Source organism: Artemia sp. Qi Xiang Cuo, chromosome 4 (genome assembly GCF_049724085.1).
Source record: "Artemia sp. Qi Xiang Cuo chromosome 4, ASM4972408v1, whole genome shotgun sequence".
Taxonomy (NCBI): Eukaryota; Metazoa; Arthropoda; class Branchiopoda; order Anostraca; family Artemiidae; genus Artemia; species Artemia sp. Qi Xiang Cuo.
In genome coordinates this window covers 30,606,892-30,630,343 of record NC_142797.1, presented here as the reverse complement: position 1 = coordinate 30,630,343, position 23,452 = coordinate 30,606,892, and the positions used below count along the sequence as shown (strand labels likewise).

The window sequence follows — 23,452 nt, the reverse complement described above, 5'->3', positions numbered from 1 at the left end:
TATTCGAGCGAATTTAAAAAAAGCAAAGAGAAAAGGTTGAAAATGAGGTGAAATTCGACAAAGATGAAAGAGAACCAACAGCTATCAGACCTTCAACCAGATAGTTCCGCTTATGATCATCAACAACCGTCTTCATCCGGTCGCATTATACCAGAACGTAAGTTTCTGTTTTTCCATGCGGTTTTTGATTTTGTCCAGGTCAGGTTACAGATGACTTCTCCTACATCTTAGCCTCAAATCTACTCCTAACCATGGGCCATTAATAATTGTTACGACAAATAGAATGGAAAACGAGAAAAGATAGATTTCTGGGGGTGACTTTTGCCAGAGAAGATTCTTTTACTTAGTTTTGAGGAGGGTGGAGTGGGGTAAAATGTCAACAAAAGAGGATGTATATTTTTCAGCACTTCTTAGCCCTCCTTATGAACTCCAGGAAAAGGATTGGAATGGAAACATTCTTTTGGAACCCATCCCAGCCCAATCGGGAGTGCCACAGCCTCTTTTGGTCAGTTAGATATTATGAACAACCTCTCGGATATATATGTGTCATAGGTCTTATTAATTATGTCTGATGTATTAACACGAATTTGCTAACAGTTTACTTCTCTTGAAATTGTTATATATAACAATAGCTATAATTTTAAAAATCTGTTTACAAGGCCTTATACAGGGGAGGGGGATTTTGTAACCCACACCCCTAGAAAAAATACCCCCCCAAAGAAAAAAACACTCATAGATACACCCTTGTAAGCTTATTATGTAGCCTGTCTTATTTAAAAAATGAAGCTGATCTTCATTTTTGAAGATCTGTCTTCGTCGCTATTTCTGAAGCAGATCTTGGAGACTTGCACCTAAGTAAAAGAAATGAAGGTACCGACAACCATATGATAGTCAAGTAGGGGTGTATTAACAGACAGATTGCAGTAAGAGACAGCTGTTGGGGCCTGTACCCCTTATTATCTGATAAATATTTCTCTTTCTCCTGTATATGTATACACCTATAAGGTAATTTTCTAACAATAACATTGATTTTGCCCAAATTGTTTTGAAAAATATCAAACTTTAGGAATAAGAGCATTATTTTTTTTATTTTTAACAAACGTGTATTGAATCTACATAACACAACGCCAAACGTCATTAGTCATTGTTTGTCATTCGGACTGTCGGACACTGCACAAGACATTATTTAGAGTGTGTTCCAGGTGGAAATTGCAATTTAATTCGTATTTACTTCAAATTTAATACGAATTAACTGCCAACCTGGAACAGTTAACTGCCAACCTGGAACTGATGCCTTAATATATATTGTAATTTATTATTAAAACACGAGCAATTTTAATGAGCAATGAGTAAAATACGAGTTTTGATCCCTTAATACTCATTTTTACTATTAGATTTGTCATTTGCCTCCATTTTTCCCACTTTGATGATGAATGTACAGAGGTTAATTCAGTAAATACGCTAGTTAACCGTATTCACAAAAATTTAATACAAAATTTAATACAATTTTATCGTTCCAGCTGTTAATTCGCTCTCACCTGGAACGAACTAATAAATTTTTGTTAAATATTATTAACTTTTCGTCGGACGGGGAACACGCCCTTAGTTGAAAAAATTCAAATTGTTTGCTGTTCAGGGTTGCCACCAAGGTTACGTTCGTACCATTTTTGGTAATCCATCTATTTTTTCAGGTCATTAAATGAAACACGGCCGTATCGAAAGCAATAAATGCACTTGTAATTTTAGACCGGAATTTGAAAGCAAAATATTATTGGTTTATTTGATGTAGCTGATGGATCTAATGAGGCTAAATTAATAAGTGTTATAACTATAAGTTAGGAATCCATGATAATGACCGATGGAGGATTTAACTAAGGAATAGAAGAAGGTCCAAAAGGCAAAAAAAACCTCTTCAAAACAGTAATGGTACATAATGAAATCTTTGAGAAGGTTATTTAAGTTTAATGGAACACATTTAATTAAAATAAGTTCTTTCAACTAAAAAAGCTACATCAAGTATCAAAAGAAGTTTGGATTAAATTGAAGTTACTAGTTTAAAACAAAAAATGAACGCAAATTTCTAAATCGTAATTTGTCGAAAAGAGTTCATAGCCCACGCAAAAACCCACTGAATTCGTAGTTTTTTCCATCTGTACTGCAAGGTGTATCCTAGTAATGTAAATATCGTGAGTTGTTATTTTGAAGACCTACTTGAAGTTTTTTCGGGATGGCCAACGTGTTCCAAACTTATCACGGTCATTTTAAAACATAGCCCACCATTATGAGTCTTTTGAACCGATGCGTCTGTGTTCTGTCAATGCGCATGTATGACGGGTATTAGAAATTGAACCAACTGTCTCAAATTTGAACCAACGGTGGCGTGGAATCGTCTTTTATTGGATGAAAGTAATTATATGAAATCATTCAACTAATCAAAGGGGTTTTCCATTAGCGTAGAGTAATTTTAAAGAACTGTTTGTACTTTGCCATTATATGGGCATTTATAAAAAGTCAAGTTTGGTTAATGCTAATGAAATGAAATAAAACTGGATGAATATATAATAGTTTATAAACAAATTTGGGCTATATATTTGCAAATTAGGGGGGGTGGGGGGTAAAGCATAGCATAAATTAAATACGTAACATAACCTACCATCGTTCCCTTCCCCCCCCCTCCCCCCTAAACCCCAAAAAACCACAGTTTAAATATCGTATACGCAATGAAAGCCACGCTATGGATTGCATTACTCTGAAGCCGTCTCTTGAATTAAACCGTCAAAAACAGGTTTTTCGTGACTGGTTTCCTTGTAAATGCCCATATAATGGGAAAGTACCTAACTGTGTTATCATAAGTCTTTTGTCGAAGCGTCACTGGCAGCAAATGAAAACTTCTTTTTGACGAGTAAAATCATAACTCCACACTACCGTTTGCTTCAATTTAAAACAAGTGGTCTTAAATTTGATATAGACGGTACAAATTTGACAGATATGGCCAAAATAGTAATACTAAGGGTTACTTACTTACTCAGGGTACCAGACAAGGAACTGTCCTGCGCGGCACCAATCCAACTTTGGAATTAATTCTTACGATCCCTTAAATCTGTCTTCTGCAAATACCACAGCGATCTTCAGCCAGTCTCTCTCCCATCTCTTACCATGCCTCTGGGAGTTTCCCCATGGTTCATGGTCCTCTTTGATTTTTTGCCAATTATTTTTCTTCTGTCGTCCGCGAGGGCGTCTTCAGGATGGTGCTGTCTCGCAGATGAGGATGTCCCAACACATAGTACCTTCGGGGCGACCCAAAGGTAAGGCCGAGGAGTTTGAGGTGACGTCTGCCCAGTTTCCGAAATGTAGTTATTGTTTTAATACATTTTGCACCAGACTGATCAAAGCTCACATAGTTTAAATGTTTTTTTTTTAATTCAAATCAATTATGAAAATAATATATTGAATTATTTACACATAAACTATACATATGTAGTATATACAATTGAATAAGGCCGTACCCAGAGGAGGGGGGTCAGAGGGGAGTAGTAACTGTACAATGCATTGAAAACTTACATTCAAACTTACGCCTAAGGCATAGATATGTGTGTAAGTTTTCAATGCATTGGACGGTTACCAGGGTCATTTGCAAAGAGGTATCATTTCTATAGATGGTATAGTAATTTGAAATATCATATGGAATTTGCTTGAAGGTATATACTTTGCGTACGTGCCCGTACCAAACAGGTTTTTCTGGTAGTCCTATTCTACAGGTCATTACGCCTTTTGGCAAGAGGAAGGAGTATAACTCGATTGGTGATTAGAATTTGAATAAAAGGAATAGTTTTATTTACAATTAATATTAGTAGGAGAATTGAATTCAAAGAGAATAGTTTTTTTTTTGCAATTATATTAGTGAAAAAAAAAAATGAGTGGTGCATTTACACTATTGGAGATTAATGATGTAACCGACAGCAGCAGCAGCAACGATATACGAGTACCTAATGTAGCTGTAGAAATAACCGCTGGATGTAGACTATGTCTTGAATGGGACATTATGTATGCGAGATATGTGATATCATTAAGCAAATTTAAGCAGGAGGAGCAGCTGTGTTTTGCTGGAAAAGTGAATATTCTCCATATAGATAAACTTCGGTCAGCATTAGATGTCCTATCGAAATATATTGATGAGAACAAAATGCATCAGTGAATATTATTATTTTAATTATGTTCAATAAAATTGTTTCTAAATCAATAGTATTTTTTTTTTCTTTCTATAGTATACAGGCGTATATTTTATAGAGTATAAAAAAGAAATTCTGATTAGTCTAAAGTTGGTTGTGAGAGAGTTAGGAATAAAAAAAATGGAGCGAGTCGAGACAGATCGAATAATGATGAATCGATATCTTCTCGAAGAACATTTAATTATTGTTGAGGATTTTCTCGATTTGTCTATTCTAAGGAGGATCTTGTATTTAGGACTTATTATTGATATACTTACCACTGTTTATACATGCTTCGACGACCTTCTTTAGCTTCGATAAAGTGGTCCAAGTGAATATACACAATTTATTGATCTATCGATTATGACAAGAAAATATGATATTCTGAATCTGCTTTTAAACATTAGTTTCAAAATTTAGGACTTTTTTTCATAAGAATGATGGTGCTCAAGGATTATTTAATCCTCTATCTCTCTCAGTCATTTTTTTTTGTTGCTAGATTAGTTTCATTGTGGCAGTGAGAGCGTTAACACATGACAAAATGTTCCATACATGTCCATGTTTGTACACACTGGGCAGCTGGTCATCATGTGAGAATTGCAATATGATTGAGGAGTATGATGAAAAATGTAGATTATGCAATCCATGTAAATTGCACAGAGGATATGCTGTAAAAATTAAAGGGTGTAATTCCTTTCTTGAAGAGGTGTGTGACTCTCATCCTAAAGGCCACCTATGCTCCAATTGTTATTATGATAAGTGCAAGCAGTGGGAGAGTACATATCCCGGTATGATTGGAAAGAATCCTAACCGGGATTTTAGTTTATTGCTACGAGATTGGTATCGTCGTTGTTTTAGATTGTTCTGGGAGGAGGACCCGGGTCAACGATTAAACTCTTGGAACAACAAAAGAATATGGTTTCTACGTCATCGTTGTGAAGACACTGGGTGTTATGATTATAAGCCCACTGATTTTTATTTGGCTGTGACGGAATGTGATTCGACACTTTAGGACACTGTTTATGAAATTGCTTCAAATAAGCAAATTGAAATATGGGAATTCTGTAGAATGAATGAAAATAGTATCATTGCCTATACAGAGATATATGACAAGAGTGAAGTCATGCTCTATTGTAGAAAATGTGACCCTGATATTGCAATACATCAGGATCAGTACACTGTGAATTCAGATAATCTACCTGCACTAGTTGTTGTCGACAAATACCTAGTAGTGGATGAAATCTAAAGAGTAGAAAAGTCGTTTTTATCATGTATATAATTTTTTTTTTATTAATAAACAAATTAAAAAAAATCTTTAGAAAAATTTATTATTATGACACTAAAATCAAAATTAAATAAACATTTAAGTATTTTATCCACTAGAAAGTCGTTCAATTGAGGTAAGTCAACGTAGATGTTGAGAAACTGCTTGTAGGTGTAGCCACGACATCTGAACATGAAAAAGAGTAGTGCATGAAAGCCACATTTCCTAGTCGCTAAATCCTGTACTCTTCGTTGATTTTGAATAATGGTTTTCCCACTGCTTTCAATAAAGTTGCTGATGTATGGAGCGTAGAATTTATACGATAGGCCAAGAGGATCAAAAAATTCAATGTTCTTCGCTGTTTGAAAGATGCTTAGCCAATGGCCGGTCTTCAAAGTCGATGGACTGCTATTAACAATGATCAAGGTATTGTTAACACTTGGAATTTTTTCAATGAAGTCCGAAGGTATGCAATAGGACTTGTATTGGGACAAGTATGGATCCATACTAAATGCGTTGATTATTTGGTTAGTTCTCATGGTGGTAAGTCAAGTAGAACACTGCCGTTGGATATGATCTCCCAATAGGTTTCAAATTTACTCAGTGATATTAGAGTGATACTCTCAGTCAAAGTATCGGCAAATTTACACTCTAAACGTATATTCCCAGTTCGTACTATACTCATATCCTGTGTGCCTCACAAATCCAAAACAATAACCCCATGATTTTTAGAAAATATTGAATCGATTATTCCATTTTAAAATTGTTGGGATTTGTAATTGAGGGACTACATGGCCGACTTGTTGAGAAGTCTAGAGTATTTTGGTCGAAAGATAGATCTTACAATGGACTACCATTCACTGTGCGAACTTGGATAGATATCTCGAAAAAATTAAAATCATCTGGAGATTTAATCTAGCTTCCAACAGCACTGCCACTCTTCACAAAGGCCAAGGCCAATTGTGATGGAATTTCTCCACTGATAAATGATGAATCGCTATAGCTACGAGAGCCGTTGGCACTGTGACGTGGATTGGTGATCGTATGGGGGACAAGAAGTTCAATGTTGTTACCATTGGCTCTTAGCTTTTCCACTGCCAATGCAACGGAGCTCATTACCTGTTGTCTTCGGACGTGGAGAATTTCCGATGTGATAATGACATTTGCATCGGGTGCTGCAGGAAGTGTTTTTCTCAAAATAAAATTCGATGGTGCCATCTGTAACTTTATGTCAATCTTGACATTGGGGGGTAGCCATTGGGATATATTGAATATCTCATGATTTAATTTTCCAACTAGATGATACTCCTGGGTCACTGCAGTGGTCAACTCACCGTCAGTATCAACACCTGTTCGATATTCATAGCCCAGCGATTGTCCTCTCATCTCCTTGTATGCCTTTGGTGTCATCATCATAAATTGAATGTAGCTTGCATAGTAGGAAAAATAATTGCTAGTGCTCACCAATGTACCATTAATAAATACATTAATCTGTTTGAATAGATTGTGTAGAATACAGATTTCATAGGAGAGACCATCACTAGAATTCAGAGTTGAATTATCTGAATTTTTATACATCATGACATTTAGATCCATGAATGATGATGAAAAATCAATTAAACAGTCGTCCTTTAAGAATATTTGAACTGGCAGATGTTCCGAGAAATTTGGGTCGGTATGAAAGGGTTACGTGTAGAACGATGTGTCGATTACATCAACATTGTAATCATTGACTAGATTCAATTAGGAAGTGCTTTATTTCGATGATACATGTGAATTGAAGTAAGCCATCTTAAGGGACTAACTCATGATTTTATCTCACCATCTTTTTGTGTTTCTTCTTCTTCTGCTGTGTATTGGACTTCGGTGTTTTATTTATTAACGTCCTTGTTGATGTCCTTTGATTCATGCCTGGCTGGAGACTGATGAGTGAATGACACGAACGCATCCTATTCAATACCTCACCATTTTGTCGAGATTTGAATTGTTCACCAACGGCTCTTGCTGAAGATCTAATATTTTCCTTAACACTCTCCTTAAAATTCTTGCCCGACCCCCAGTCCTGGAGTGTAGAGGCAGCAAAACTCGACGCAGCAGGTACAAGATATTTCTTGGCAAGGGGTAGTACAGAACGAAATAGCCTAGCAAACCAGCTACCAAGACCATAGCCAGACATTGTAGTACGCCCCTTGTAATAGTCCACTCCATTGCCTATTTGACGTGGACTCAAAGCACCAACATAACAGTCAATATCGGGACAGACAAATGGAGTTCTTCTATTGTTCATTTTTTAGGTTATTTTACCGTCCTTGTCGTTGACAATGGGTCGAAAATTACATGTAATCATTGCTAAGCCTTTTGAAATTGCTATTGGATCACCTAATTCAGTTCTTAGTGTTAACTGACAGAGTTCCAAATACGAAGTGTTTACGGGAATATACTGAAGATGCTTTATATTATAGGGGTGAACATGTTCTTGATTGGTTTTTCGTTCAAGAACTCGTAGGAGGGGAACATTTGAATTACCAACCCGAGATGTTTCCACAAATGAAGTGTAGAGAAATATACAAGTGTCCGTGGAGAAGTTGGGTGCATAGTCTGCATAGATAACAAGGTCACTACCACTGAAATTTTCTGTCTTAATAATACGGTTTTTTAAACCAAGAAACTCACGTAAATTCTCATTGAGGAAAATTCTTTCATTCTCAAATGGATTGGTAATATAAATTCTCCTTTGTTCCGTCGTGTAATTGAAAGTGAAACCACCTTTTTTTCGACTTGCAATTTTTTTGTTGATAACTCGACACAGTTCATGCATGGTATTGTAGTCCCTGTAGGGGATGTTAGCAATAGGGTACTGATTAGAGTCAAAAGTTGCCATTGCACCTTCATCACCGAATTCAAACGGTCGTATTTTTATTTAATATTTACGATCCTTTCTCAGGATTTCATAGGTATTTTTGAGAATACAGTCGACAAGAGGCACTTCATATGCACCGTCAAATTTGACGGTAGGGGAGAGTTTTGTCCAAAAATCACTTGTCGTATTCAAGTCGTTGTAGAGAGGATCGGAAAAGTTGGACATGAATGTTACATGGAAATCATTGGACATTGTCAATATCTTCAACACCGATCCAAGAATCAAAATCAGAGTTGTATCCTAGCCATCGAACAAGTAACTGTTTCTTACCCCCACGAGTTCGTGTCTTTAATATCTTTTCAATTTGATAGATTTCACTGGCATTTTTAACTTTTTGTAATTCATAGTCATAAAAGCCGCCGAGAATCTCTTCATCTTTGGTATCACGCAAACGATAAGTTATGGGTTTAGTGTCTAGGATTTTTGCCACTTTAAAAAGTTCAGTGGACCATAAGTAATTCCCCTTTTCAAAAACATTAGTTGTTCTATTAATTCGAACAACATCACCAACATTGAATTTATTTTTCATCTTCTTGACAGCCGACGATTCATTGGAATACTGTTTAAGAAAGGTGTCAATTGTATCATGATCAGAATGATGAACTTCCGTTGGCGTAGAGTTGGACAACGATCGATGAGGTCGTTGATTATAAATCAACATGATTTTATCAAGATCATGAATAAAAGCCGATGTATTTTTCAATGTACAATATCTTGAAATTAAAAGTCGAATAGTTCTTATCAATCGTTCGGCCAATGCAGCCTTTATAGGACTGTGACTATGATACAGCAGTGTACTATATTTCTCTAGTACTCTTGCAAAATTGGTATTAACAATGTAACTGCAAATCTACGATTTTATTTTGCCATATTAATTCTGTTGGAGACTACTTTCAAATGCCTTATAATCTTCAACACTTCTCAGCGATATACCTTGACTGGAATATGCATAGCGACTATAAACCCTGATTGCTAGTAGAATGTACTTGTATGGCGTCTTGTGACGTCCTTGAAGCTCATCTAGAGTCAGGAGATCTGCTTGCATTATATGCAATGGGTAAAAGGCTTCAGTTTTTCGATATTGATTGGCACGAAGTCTATGATTTCTATGCAGAGTGTAACTTAATTCATTTTGTAGATAGTCTTGTACATTTTTAGTGCGAACACCAGTGACATTGGAAAGATTTGTGGGGGAACTTAAACTCCCCACCTCACCAATATTTTAATAAACACCTTTCAGAACTTCAACCATTTTGAACGTAAACACGTTGTGTAACGTCCGCTACCCTTTTGTATACTGGCCGTTGGTGGTGGTGGTGATGATGACTTGATACGTTTTCGCTTTTGTCTAGCTATCAGCGGTGTGCTAGTATTTTCCAAAATTGATTTAAAATCTTCTTCTTCAATTTCATTTTTTAATGGTCTCAATGTTGTTGTTGTTGATGATGACGACAATGCATGTTCATTTAATTTTTTTAGAATTTTGTCTATTGTCAATAAGACTTTTGATGCGGTTTAGTGTATTTAAAAAGTTGGAGAGGGGAGTATAAAATTATAGTAGACTTTCACGAGTTATTAAAGTGTCATAGATTAAATAAGTTATATCATATCTTTTGCCTCGAAGTCCTCTAACTTTCCCAGTGCTCTCAACTTGACTGTGACCACTTTCCAGTAGATAGGCTAGGAGTCGTTTTCTTTGTTCACCCTATGTGTGGGGGATTTGAATTAAAATATTCATAACAATAAAAAACAATTTCTCCATCTTCAATTGTGTTACACCAGCAGCAGAATGCTGAGGAGATGATTTTTTTTTGGGATCAGCAGCAGCAGCAGCAGCAGTGGGCTTCGATTGATAGGACCTGTGTTTGTCCACTCGGCAAAGTGCATCTTGAAGTAAAAGCAGTTTTTTATCATCCTCAATATTCTCATTGTCAAGGAATTTACTCAGATTGTTCTCAAAGTTTTCGACGGGTGAAAGAGCGAGTTCTATTGGCGTCGATTTATAGTGTTTTTACATTCTCTCTACCTAGAGAAAACTGTGCATAAGTCCTGTAGTTATTTGCATTGACAGTGTGAAAAAACTACTGCCCGCCCGAAAAAGTCGTTTCCTTTTGAAATTATTTCCTTTATTCTTAGAGGCCCCTGTACGTACAATGGAACAATGTTGCTTTGCCTGTTGCTTAACTACTTCTTGCACTTGAACATTAACCACGATCAAATTTAAACAAAGTTCGGATATTCGATTAATGAAATCATTGTCAATACCGTGTTTGAGTATTGCTTTCCTAAGCGGAGGTTTTGAAGTGCTGAGAACTGAAAACAAATGTCTATTTTCATGTAGTTTCTTCAGTGTCATGATAGCAACTAATAGGTCTTTTTAGTGTTCACAGGGATATATACTGTAATTTCATTGTCAAAAATATCTGTGACTACACGTAGATCCTCGGGTGTATTTTGATTAAGATCCAATAGGATGTAGCCGTAGGGTTTATTAGTTGCCTGATTGTATGCTGAGAGCAGGAATTTGGGGGCGCCTGTGTAGATTTGCTTTTTGTGTTATTAGGAAGCGGGAATCACGAACAACTCTTCAAATGATATAGTAGTTTCAATTCAAAGCAAGTGTTTTTACACACTAGATCTGATTAAAGAGAGAGTTCATAACAATATTAGTGAACAACTGTTCGTGATTAAAGTAAACAGTGAACAGGTGTAGAATATCACCTGACCAGTGGTCAAGAGATTCAGACAGATCGTCAATGATCAGCCAAGATTTTGGTTCAATAATGCTGAAAACATCAAGTCCCTTTATGAATTGTATCTGCACCCACCCTGTCGTGGCAGCAATTGCATTTATTTCATCCTATGAGTCCTGCCATATACTAGAACAATAGTAGATTTTTCCAGGCTTTACCGCAAAAATATTATAGCAATTTTTAATTATTTTAGTCATGAGAATTGATTTTAATGACTTTAACGGTACAAACAGAAAAAATCTGAATGGTGTTTTAAATTGATAGATGTTCCCTTCAACAGTTCACCCGGACAACTAACTGTAGACTCTAGTTGGCTAATGACTAAATAATTTCCCTATTACTACTACTACTACTACGCTCAAGAATAATAATAATAATAACGAGAAGAAGAATAATAATAAAGAATAATATTTTATTTTATTATATACATAAAAAAGGTGACAATACTTTAAAAAAAAAAAAAAAAACTACATTGAAAAAGGCACATTAAAAATTAAAAAAAAAAAAATACACTTTTTTTAAATTTATTTATAAAAAAAAATACAACATTTACATAACCACTATAAAAAAAACAAACAAACACTTAAATAAATACACTTTTTTTTTTCTGTTTATTTTTTTATAAAAAATACAACATTTATTGGAATAATGTGCACTTGAAATATCACTTTTATTTACAACATTTTAAATTTTGGGGTCCCCCCCCCCCCCCCCGGGAGCGGCCGCTGCGGCGGCCGGGGGCGGGCCGGGGAGTGCCGGGGGGGGGGCCCGCGGGGGGGGCCGCGGGCCGGGGGGTTGTCATTAAATAGTGTATATTGATCTGCCTTGCAAACACACACACACACACACACACACACACACACACACACACACACACACACACACACACACACACACATTTAAAATATTGTTATTTAGAAAAAAAAGAATAAAAAAAAAAACCTAATTACCCAAAAAACCCTCACCCCCAATATTAACTTTTTTTTTTTTTTTTTAGTGAATTTAATTTTATTTTTTTTTAACGATTTTTTTTCTTTAAGATTTACAATAAAAAAGGGCGTAAAATAAAAAATTACCGGTTGGTAAAAACATCACACCAACCTCAAGTAAATAGACTTTGTCCGATATGGTAGACATGGCGTTTTTCCCAACTCTAACTGTGTAGTTTTTAAATTGTAAAGAGCGAATCGCCATGACTTTCGCCCTTGGCACTAAACTACGTTCCACACAGTTTCTATACACACTCATGTCGAAATTATTTTTTACAAAGTGTGTAGGTACCCCCTTGCGAACTTGTTTGATATCCTTAGCGCGCGTTTCCGCACAGTATACCTTCGGACCAGAAAACACACCAATGGATATCAGATCGCTACGCGTTACAGAATTTAGCATTGACAATTGATTTGGGGCCTGGTGTTTCACCAGCTCCGGGTAGAGGGATTCGTCCCAATTAGCGTAGTCCATTCGTGACCTAATGTACTCACCATTTTCCAAATCATTCAATAGATTTTCAGTTTTGACTTTTAACAGGAGTGAATCAGTGTCCCCATAGTACACTTGAACTTGTCCCTCTATCGGCCACTGTACCCTACATACATTATAATAAAATGACAACATGAGTTTCTTGGATATTTCGGTTATTGCACTTCCACCTGCAATATTTTTATTTAATACAATGTTTCTTTTCTTGCGATGTAGGAGAACCAGATTGGAGTCTATGATTGTGAACGATGTGAAGTTTGGATCCGCAATGATTCGAGCACAATATTTGGGGTTGGTTACAATGTCACATCGACTTCTGTGTCGTACGCTCTCGCACATTTTACCGAAAGCTGGGTTCAAAATGAGTTTATAGACTTGTATTTCAACCTTTGTGTTCACTTCTGATTGTTTACTGACAAAAGTTTCAACAAACATTTTTATGCAAGGCTTTTGATCGAATCGTAAGGTTCTATGACTCTTTTTGGCCTTGAAATCATTGGACACCATCCATTTCAATAGTACGTGATGAACAACGATATTCTGTTTCGGGCTGAGATCGGCAATTAGTTTTTGTTTTGAAGGTACCCAGTGCATACTCCCGTCCTCTACTAAAGATAAATTGTAGGGGCTCAGAGAGTCCCTACCCACAGGTCTATTTATGCACGGAAAAACAAAGTCTTTTACCGAGTCATGGATTTCCATGGGTATTTCAACGTCAATTTCAAAAAACCATCACTGTGCCCCATTTTCCTCAACACTGGCACTGTCGGGGAAATTCGAAGCACAGGGATTGTCTGGCCATTTATAATTGCCACACGGCAAACAGTAGTGAGACATTGCCGATGGGTAAAGAGACTTCATATCCAAAAAAACTGCGTCCGACTTTTCATCGGTGTGCTGTCCACTCGGATCAGTTTTCATGATACGATCCCCGTGAAAAACATACCCACCCCTCATTGATCTTTCTACAAACAGCTGCTGATCCACCTCGGCAATCAGACCTATTTCTTCTTTGCTGATTTTAAGTATCAAGTCCATCACCAAATGGGGGGTGGAAAAATAATAACCTAAATCCAACCCAAATTCCCCATAGATTTTATCTGTATTTTTGCACACAATGTCCAGAAGAGTGAGTACGTCACTGGCCAAGTATAGTTTACAATAATCCCACCGATTTTTACATCAGCCCTTTACCCAAACCCTCTTAGCATATAAGTAGTCGTTAGTGGCGCACTCTTCTCAGTAAGAGAATTGTAAAAAGCTTCATTGGGCGGTAATGACACCTCATCTAGCCTCGAGCCAGAGTTGTAATAATCATATGGATATATACCCTTACACGTTAATAAATCAGACATTTCATAATCGGGGACGCGCAGTTTGAGGAGGGGGACGCTATCAAAATTGTCACTTTTCTACACCTGAATCAATTGACTTAAGGATTTGGGGAAGAAGCTGAAAGAGTCTAAAAAACGGATTTTTTTCAGGCCTGTGTTAACCTTGCCAACTGTTTTCCAAATGAATTCCAGCAGCAGTAGGTTCTCCAATGGTTTGGGTATGATAATGTATGAAAAAGAACCATATATCCATGCGTCATCTACAACTCCCCCTTGGCAATGCGGGCCAACGCCGGAAGAACAAACTTTAAGTCGTAATTGGAATTGTGTATAAAAACAGGTACGAAATATTGTTGTCTAACGTTTAAATTACATGACTGGTGTGCCACCCCTCTAGAGTTACTCCCTGCCGATGGAATTTTCTGCCACAAATGATCATGGTCGATCACCGTCCTTCTAACCCCATTCCCAACACCATCATCAAATTCTCCCTTGCAAACACAACACAGTTTATGATTTTTAATGGCCACTATGTCATCTGGTGATAGGACCATAGGATAGTTTGTATAACGAAGGCGCTAAATTGCACCGTTCACTGTTTTGACTAGACTGACCAATGCCGAGCGCATGCAGTCTTCACCGTCACTCAACATCTCAACTACCTCCAGCACTTGCTTGGTATTATTGGAATCTCGTTGCGCGTGAGCGTAAGAGACCCCTATGGCTTCATGTATTTTAACATGATTTGAATTTGACGGATCGCACACGTCTGTCAGTTTATCTTCGCAGACCAAAGCGATCTTATTGCTCTGCAGGAGCGTATTTTGGAAATTTTTAAATCGTAAGATCGCTCTATCTCCGCTTACCATCTCCACAGCCTGGTATCCATGACGTTTACAGTGTTTCAGGTGATTCTTTAAACTTAACTCAGAGCAAAATATTGATGGACCTGTTGGGTCGTACGCACATACCCCCCCCCGCCCCCCCTTTTTAACTTACCTTCGAGACCTAATACTCTATGGCCTCTGCTTTAAATTGAATAATGAAAAGGAGTATATGGGGTGGGGGGTTAGAATCCCTACCCAATGAACTACAGATAAAATTTAATGTGCTCAAAATGAACCTATTACACACTTCTTATCGGAACACTGGCATTCTCCAATTTCTGGTTCATAGTGTAACACTGTGACATCAATCTTTAAATCTGCTTTAGCCCAATCAAAAATATCTATTCCTTTTAGTGTCACGGGAAATTGGCCATTTAAACAATTAAAATTTACTTTGGGGACCTTTGAACCCCCCCTACCATTAACTGCCATTTTATCCAACTTTTTCTTAGATGCAGCTATTCGAAGTGGTCTGTATGCTGCAATTAAAAACGCATACTTGAAACACTGCAGCCTCGTATCGAAACAGATTCGTTGTATCCCCCTACACCCTTCTAAATCTGAATGATATTTTAAAACTATAGCCCTCTCCCCAGCCCCACCACCTCTTACAATAAAATCCTTTTTAAACCTACAAATGTTAACATTTAAACTTTCAATAAATAAAACCACAGATCCACTACCCCCCTCGTTATAATTTTCCCACTTACTTTGAATACTATTGCCCCAATTTAGAAAACCCCCCCCATAATTTGATAAATGCGGGTGTATTGACAACATCTCTGTGTGCAAGTATTTCGAATACATCTCACCCGCACTTTCATTTAAAAAAAATATTTTTAGTGCTATTGATGCTTTTAAACTGAACCCCACTCCCCACACCACCATTTGTTGTTCAAGAATGGCTCGAATCTTATCAGGATATGAATGGGTAATGGCCAGGAGGTCTGTTATTATATCCCCCGACACTAGAGAGTTGAAAGGGTCACCAAATTCGGTGCTGTAGACTAATGTGTGATGCAAGGCAGAGTTGGAGAGAAAAAAAACCAGAAGAGGGGATACTGTTGCTGTTGTATTACTACTACTTCGATCTATAGCATTAAGTGGAGCGGTGGCGGGTGACAGAGAACTATCAATAACACCACCCCCAGTCTGTTCAATCATATTGGGGGGATGTGGCATGAGGTCCCCCAGTACATATTCCAAGGTATTTGGGGACAATTGGTCGAGCCAGCCTGTATTGTCCTCTAATGGAATTTCGTTATGAGGACCCGGTTCAGATTTACTTGTAACATCATCATCTAAATATTCTCGTATGAAACTATCTGTCCACACCGGATCCTCAAGCATGTCAATATCGCAGCTTAAGTCATCCAGGCTGGCCATTTCCCCAAAAACATCGTTAAGGAAGCCACTTTCCCACTCCATATTCTCTAGGACCAGTGTAGCTTCATCCCTGAACTCTGCTGGTGGTGTCAGAATTGGTCCAGTAAATATAGTTGCCTCATCACTCAATGGTGTCGCTGGTGGTGGTGCTATATTTTTAATCTGTAGAAAAAAAAAGTTTTATTTTTTTATGTAAATTTTTTATAGTTAATAAACTTTGTAAATATCTCATATTCATTGTCCCACTATCACTACCTCCACCTGAACAATTAAAAGAAGAAGAAAAAAAAAGTTACATAGCCTTATGTCTTTCATAATGTCAACTGAACATGTTAAAAAATATATATATTTTTTTTTTTTTTTTTAAAGCTCCTGCTGAAGATAGCTTCGAATATTGAACTTTTTATTTTTTTAAATTATAAATGACACAAAAAAGTATTTTTAAAAAATATGTGTCAATTGAAAAGTATATATAACTTTTAAACAATCATCTCATAAGATCAATATTGCTATCGAATATAATATTGTAATTTTTAATTTTATAAATGCAAAAAAAAGGTATTTTATAAAAAAGAGGGGTCAAGTGCTCCTTATATCTCAAATGTCACCAATACTATACAAAGATCCTGCTGAAGCTAGCTTCGAATATTGAAATTTGTATTTTTTAAAATTATAAATGCCACAAAAAGTTATTTTTTCAAATATAGTGGTCAAGTTCTCCTTATATCTCAATTGTCATCACTACTATCATAAGCTCCTGCTGGAGCTAGTTTCGAATATTGAATTTTTTAAAAGTATGAATGCCACAAAAAGTTATTTTTCAAAAATAGGGGGGGCAATTTCTCCTTAAATCTCAATTGTAACCTCTACTATCCACAGCTCCCGCTGGCGCTATCCTCGAATCTTTAAATTTTTAAATTTATAACTTAAAAAAAAATTTATAGTTAATAATTAAGGGGGGGGCAATTGCTCCTTATATCTCACGTGTCACCTCTACTATACTAAGCTCCCGCTGGAGCTAGCCTCGAATATTGAAATTTTTAAAAGTATAAATGACACAAAAAGGAATTTTTTCAAAAATAGTGGGAAATTTCTCCTTATATCTCAATTTTCACAACTACTATCCTAAGCTCCTGCTGGAGCTAGCGTCGAATATTGAAATTTGTATTTTTTTAAATTATAAATGACACACGAATGTATTTTTTTAATAATTTGGGGGCAATTGCTCCTTATATCTCAATTGTCACCACTACTATCCTAAGCTCCTGCTGAAGCTATCTTCGAATATTGAAATTTGTATTTTTTTAAAAGAATAAATGCCACAAAAAGGTATTTTTTCAAAAATTGGGGGCAATTGCTCCTTATATCTCAATTGTCCTCACTACTATCCTAAGCTCCTGCTGTAGCTAGATTCGAATATTGAATTTTTTAAAATTATAAATGAAACTCACATGTATTTTTTCAATAATAGGGGGGCAATTGCTCCTTATATCTAAATTGTCACCACTACTATCCTAAGCTCCTGCTGGAGATAGGTTCGAATATTGAACTTTGTATTTTTTAAAAGTATAAACCCCATATGTCGCTGTTTGATGGTGCTACCTTCTCAATAACCCGTATTTTCTTGTGTCTTTTGCCAACTGATTTGTTTGAAGTTGACCTGGGCTAAATAAATACTTGTAAGAGAGAGAAGAACTTTTTTCTCCATCCATATCAACAATTAAAGTGCAATTAAAATGTTGGATGGTCCTTTTTTAGAGCCCTCCCCCCCTCCCCCTCCCCTCCCGGGGAGGACCCTTGGGAACCGGGAGCTTCCTTCGATGTAGAAGGATCGATACCCTTTCGAGTTAGGGGGGTATCGGACTTCACAACACTGTTCAAATAGAACAGCCTCAAATTCTTTCTCGAAAACACCTAAGTGTTTCAATGAAATGACCAAAAACGGCTTCACCCAAATAATGTTTCTTAACATTGCTGCGAAGACATATTTTGAAATTATTAAAAAACCCTTTTCCCTGTGTAAATTCCTTATTGAAGATATACATCTTTCTATTTAAAGTCCAATTTGAATACGACCCTACTTAGACCTCGTATAGGGTTAAAAAAGCGATGGTCGATCTGATAAGTAGCGGATGTAAGCAAATGCATTAGGACAAAAATACCAGTTTAAAAGTGCGCGTCAGCTGTCTATTACCAATTGTTTTCACTTTTCGTTTTTTTCAAATAGTTAGTTTTTTATATAAAAGGAATATTTGAATTTTCTCATTTGAATTAATCTTGTATATAATTTAATTGGTATGTTTTTTTTTTTTTTTTTTTTTTTTTTTTATATAATATCATTAAAAGCATTACTTTATATAAAGCATCAAATTTTGTTAATTAAAGAAAATTAAATATTTTTTATAAAAAAATTTTAATTTTTAATAATAAAAAGCTATGCGCCTGAGAAAATTTACCTTATTTTTTGAAAATAGGAATAGAAACAAAAGAAATTATGTATATACTTACAAATTCTGATTGGACTTCTGTATCTGAACTCCATGGCAAAACTTAAGGGGGGTTTAGCTCACAATCTACAGTAGCTGAATCTTCAGGCTGAGCTGAGGCATATATCGCAGTCCACTCCCTTTTCAAGTTCCTTCCAGCTGGCATGGAGCTAACACGGGGGTCAGAGGACCCTGTCATTAAAAGATTCGCAGGCATTGGCTGGTCCAGGTCTTGTGTAGTTCTAGCAGCGAATTTGATAACTGAAGGTCTTGTAGCTTGCATTAGTGCAGGTTCGCTCCATCTCGCCTTCTTTTCCAGAGGGGCATTATAGCACGTATCTTCTCCCTTTAAAAAAAGACAAAAATTTAGCATGAAAAAAAAAATGCATTTTGGGTTTGTAAAATAATTCAGTTTATGTTAGGCATTTAAAGTACTGCAAAACATTTTTTTTTTTCAATAGAGCTAAGCACTTTTTTTCAAAAACATCCCTAAAAAGGTTAAATGATCATGATAAAAATCACACCATAAATGCAGACTGGCCTGGAAGTATTTTCAAAAACATACCTAAGAAAAAAAAAAAAGCCGCCGTAAGCTTCAACCTATAGGAGAATTATTTAGAGGTTTCAGCTCCCAAAAACAATAGGCTTCTAAGTATATAAGTATCCCTTAGTTCTAGTGTAAGGAAAGAATTTCTTCCTTAACTTAATGATAAGACAATTTCTTTTTTTTATTATAATAATGAAAAAATTTTTACTCACCAGAAATTGCTTTGAATTATCCATTTTTTATGTAAATGCTTACAAAAAATGTCAGTTGTGGTATGTTCAATAAACTATTCCAAACTGTTGAGGTATCTAATTTGAAACTTGAATATATACAAAAAATAATTAGCTTCTAAAAAAGATACACCGGTTTTTCCAACACGGATGTAACCTACAAAAAAAAACTTGTATGTTATGAAATAGAAATTCAGTTAATTGTGTCAGAAAAAACTTGAACCAGAACAGATTATAACCAACCTGTTTGGTACGGGCACGTATGCAAAGTATATACCTTCAAGCAAATTCCATATGATATTTCAGATTACTATACCATCTATAGAAATGATACCTCTTTGCAAATGACCCTGGTAACCGTCCAATGCATTGAAAACTTTCACACATATCTATGCCTTAGGCGTAAGTTTGAATGTAAGTTTTCAATGCATTGTACAGTTACTACTGAGGGGTTGAACCCCCCCCCCCAAAAAAAAAATCTTCCAGAAATAAGTATTTTTGAACACATGTTCTTTGGAATTACAGAGAATGAAATTTAATCGATATTTTGCTATCAGTAAGTAATATATTGCATAATTTAATTAATGGTGTTCATGTATTGATATGGTAACTGGCCTTGCAGTTACAACATAAAAAGCATGTATGTGTGAAAAGAGCAGGCATATTGCTGCTCTGCTTACAACCAACGCATTCAGTAGTTCACTGCCTTAACGCGGAAATAGGTGTAGCGCTAATGTTTCTCTTTCTCTCTCTCTCTCTCTCTCTGACCACCATCCCGCTCACAAGCACTACCCTAGCCCTAGTGTCATTTTCCTGCACTGTTGCCATATTGGCTCGTTTCCCACCAAACTGGTTTATTTTGACGGTGGCTGGAGGGAAAATTTTGAGTCATCCCGCCAAGCGTAAGTCTTGGCGTATTTTAATTGATTTGGCATATTCTCGGTGTGAAATACCTTATTTTAAAGAAATTATTTTCCTAATTTAGATCCAATTACTCTTTTTCATATAACGTAGCTGTAACCTTCGTATTCCATCCAACAGTATCACCATATTCTTTCCTTTCTAGCATTTGCCAGAATTCCTATACAAAATTCTTTCTAAATGACCTGCTTTCCCTTTTGTGTCTCAATTTTACGCGTGGAGTTATTAAGGGTAATTGTCTGGAGTAGATTTGCACCGATTGAATTGTCTAGAGGATGTATCCATGGGGATGGGGATTTTTCCGTGGAGGTGGGCCGGATTTCCTGGCATTACTTAAAAACGGTCAGAAATTAAATTTAAAAAAACAAGTTTTTCAACTGAAAGTAAGGAGCAACGATAAAACTTAAAGCAAACAGAAATTCTTGCGTGTATGAAAGGGATTGCTTCCTCTTCAAAACCTCGCTCTTTACGCTGAAGCTTGAATTTTATCCCAATTCTTTAAGAACGTGTCCTGAAACACAAGAGTCGTTTAATAAGAACAATAGGAAGCTTTTTCAAAAGTACTAAAAAACTTCAGTGTAAAAAGCGAAGTCTTAAGGAGGAAACAATTCCCTTCGTACACGTAATAATTTCTTTTCGTTTTAAGTTTTAATGTTACTCCTTACTTTAAGTTGATAAAACTTGTTTTTTTAAAATTTAATTGTATAACAAAGCCTAGTTAAGGCATTATAGTTCCATTTTTTGTTTCATCGCCACTTTTTCAAAAGTGTATTAAAATCAGGAAACAAGAAAAGCAGTCACAACTATTTTTGTGTCTAAATACAGGACTAAAAGACAATTCAAGATTCTGTTCAAGATAAAATTATCTTTTCGATTATTTTTGACATGTGTTTGGATATTAAAGGCTTTCGAATTGACTTTACTTCTTTCTCTTTGTTGATATTTTTTTAACTATTTACTTCAATCTTGCGTTCTACAGTTTTTTTAATTTTAAAATTAAATTCTTAAAATGTTTATAATTAAATATGTTTTATTTTATTATTATTGTTCAATTTTACTGTCCTATTTTAATCTAACAGCTAAATTCTATTTTTATAAAGTTATATTTTCTAAAGTGTAAAGCACTGTATTTTCAGGGACGGTGTGACTGCCAGCGCTTGAACTTGAACCGCAACTTGAAGCAGAAACTTGAGCTGAATAAACGGGATATCTATTCACGGGACCTGGGATTTTCATCCAAGGTGTCTATTGACTTACGGTATTTCCAAAGGCGATGTGACTACCAGTGCTAGCATTTGTCCAGGTGTTATGTTGACTTTCTGTATTTTCAGGAGCAACGTAATCACTAACGCTAGCATCAAATTGCCAAGAATTCTCAACGCTATCATTTAATTGCAAGGAATTGAAAATGACAGACTGCCAAAAATTGTCAATGCTAAAACACTCTGCCATTACTAAACCAATAAGATTGGACACTAGCATTTTTGAACTGAAAAAACATTCTGTGATTAACACCAAATGTGTTGCACTTCGTACGTTCAAAATGATCGGGAAAAGATCCTTTTTTTAATTGGTTAGTAATTAGCAAGGTGGTCAGGTAATTCCGCGATTCGGAACTTACCTCCAAGTTATCAGTGAACCATAACAAATTAATAGAACACTCCAATAGGACAAAATTGAAAAGCAAAAGCTTTTAATTATGTTTTGTAGGAATTCTGTTAAATACAAACATTCTCTATAGCAAAACTTTTTACTCGTCTACATTACATTAGATATTATGATTATCTGTTTTGACTTTTTTCCAGTGTTACTGGATTGGGGACCAGAAATTCGGCCAGAGCCTTCGAAAAACAAGCCAAAAACAGGAAAAGCTGTTTTTCTCCAGATACAACGAAACTTTACCTTATTTACTTACCCTGATCGGTTGGACGGAATATTCCATTACTTAGTTGCACTCTAGCATCGCGTTTAGTATTGGTAGAACAATTTTATTTGAAGCTTTGACCTTGCACACTGAGACTTCCAGACCCCGAGTCCCGAACAAGCTAAAAACTTAACCAAAAGTAGGTCATTGGAATTCCTTAATCTAGAAATTCCGGAATGTTCTAAATTTCAGGAATGACTTTGCGCCGAAATTTATTATTTGATTAAGATAGATAAGGATTAAAAATGGCCTGAAATGATAGATTATATTTGTTTTTTTGCTATGTCATAACGGCTCTGCAATACAAATCGACACTGATTTCCTCATAATAGTAGTTGAGAATGTTTTATCCACATATTTGAAATATTTACGATATGGTCAAGCGTGACATGCTCCAGCTTATTCAGGACCTGGACATGCCTGCAGTGGGTAAAGACAAAGTATCAAATTTCAAATGATGATAAAGGATGCAATTTTCTTATGTTATTTTTGTTTTGGGGGGGGGGGGAAATTGTGGTTTGAAGTGGGCCTTTGATTTGGATGCTATATAATTTTTTAAATTATAGGTGATGTCTAAGGTGTAGAATAGTATTTCTTGTTAAAGTTGTCGTCACTGAGAGGATTGAGGTTAGATTTTATTTAAACTAAAAAGAAAAAAAATGGTGCATAGATTGCTAAAGAAACTTTTTTCCCCAAAAAAGCAGGATACACTAAAAACTAGCAGGATCAAATAAAAATCGCCACATTTTAAGCCACTAGCCAGTTTCAAATATTTCTAAATTTGTCACCATCAAAATAATCTAATTTGGTGTCAAATAAGACAGTGTGGTTTCTACTGCAAACTAGAACTTTTGAATCAGAAATGTTGTTTAGTGTCACCTATCTTTTATTTCATAGTTTGTTTAAAGAGGTGGCGTCCGCGTTATATAGGTAGGCACTAGATGGATTTCAAAATAAAAACTAATTGAGGCACAATGATATCAGTACCAAATTAAAATAGTTGGATAAAATAAAACGTATAAAAATCAAAAGTCTGAAATACCATTCAAGTGTCGGAAAAAAATTTGACATGTGGTTCGGTGTCTTTGTTACTGACTCTAAAAACGGAAA

The 23,452-nt window shown here is 35.9% G+C and overlaps 1 long non-coding RNA gene across 1 annotated transcript; it reads left to right on the top strand.

Annotated features, from left to right (window-relative positions):
• LOC148952990 (uncharacterized) lies at positions 1 to 22,052 on the top strand. The gene is made up of 2 exons (XR_016141620.1): positions 1 to 157; positions 21,555 to 22,052. It is a non-coding gene; the product is annotated as an uncharacterized LOC148952990 (long non-coding RNA).
• Positions 22,053 to 23,452: the final 1,400 nt, after the last annotated feature.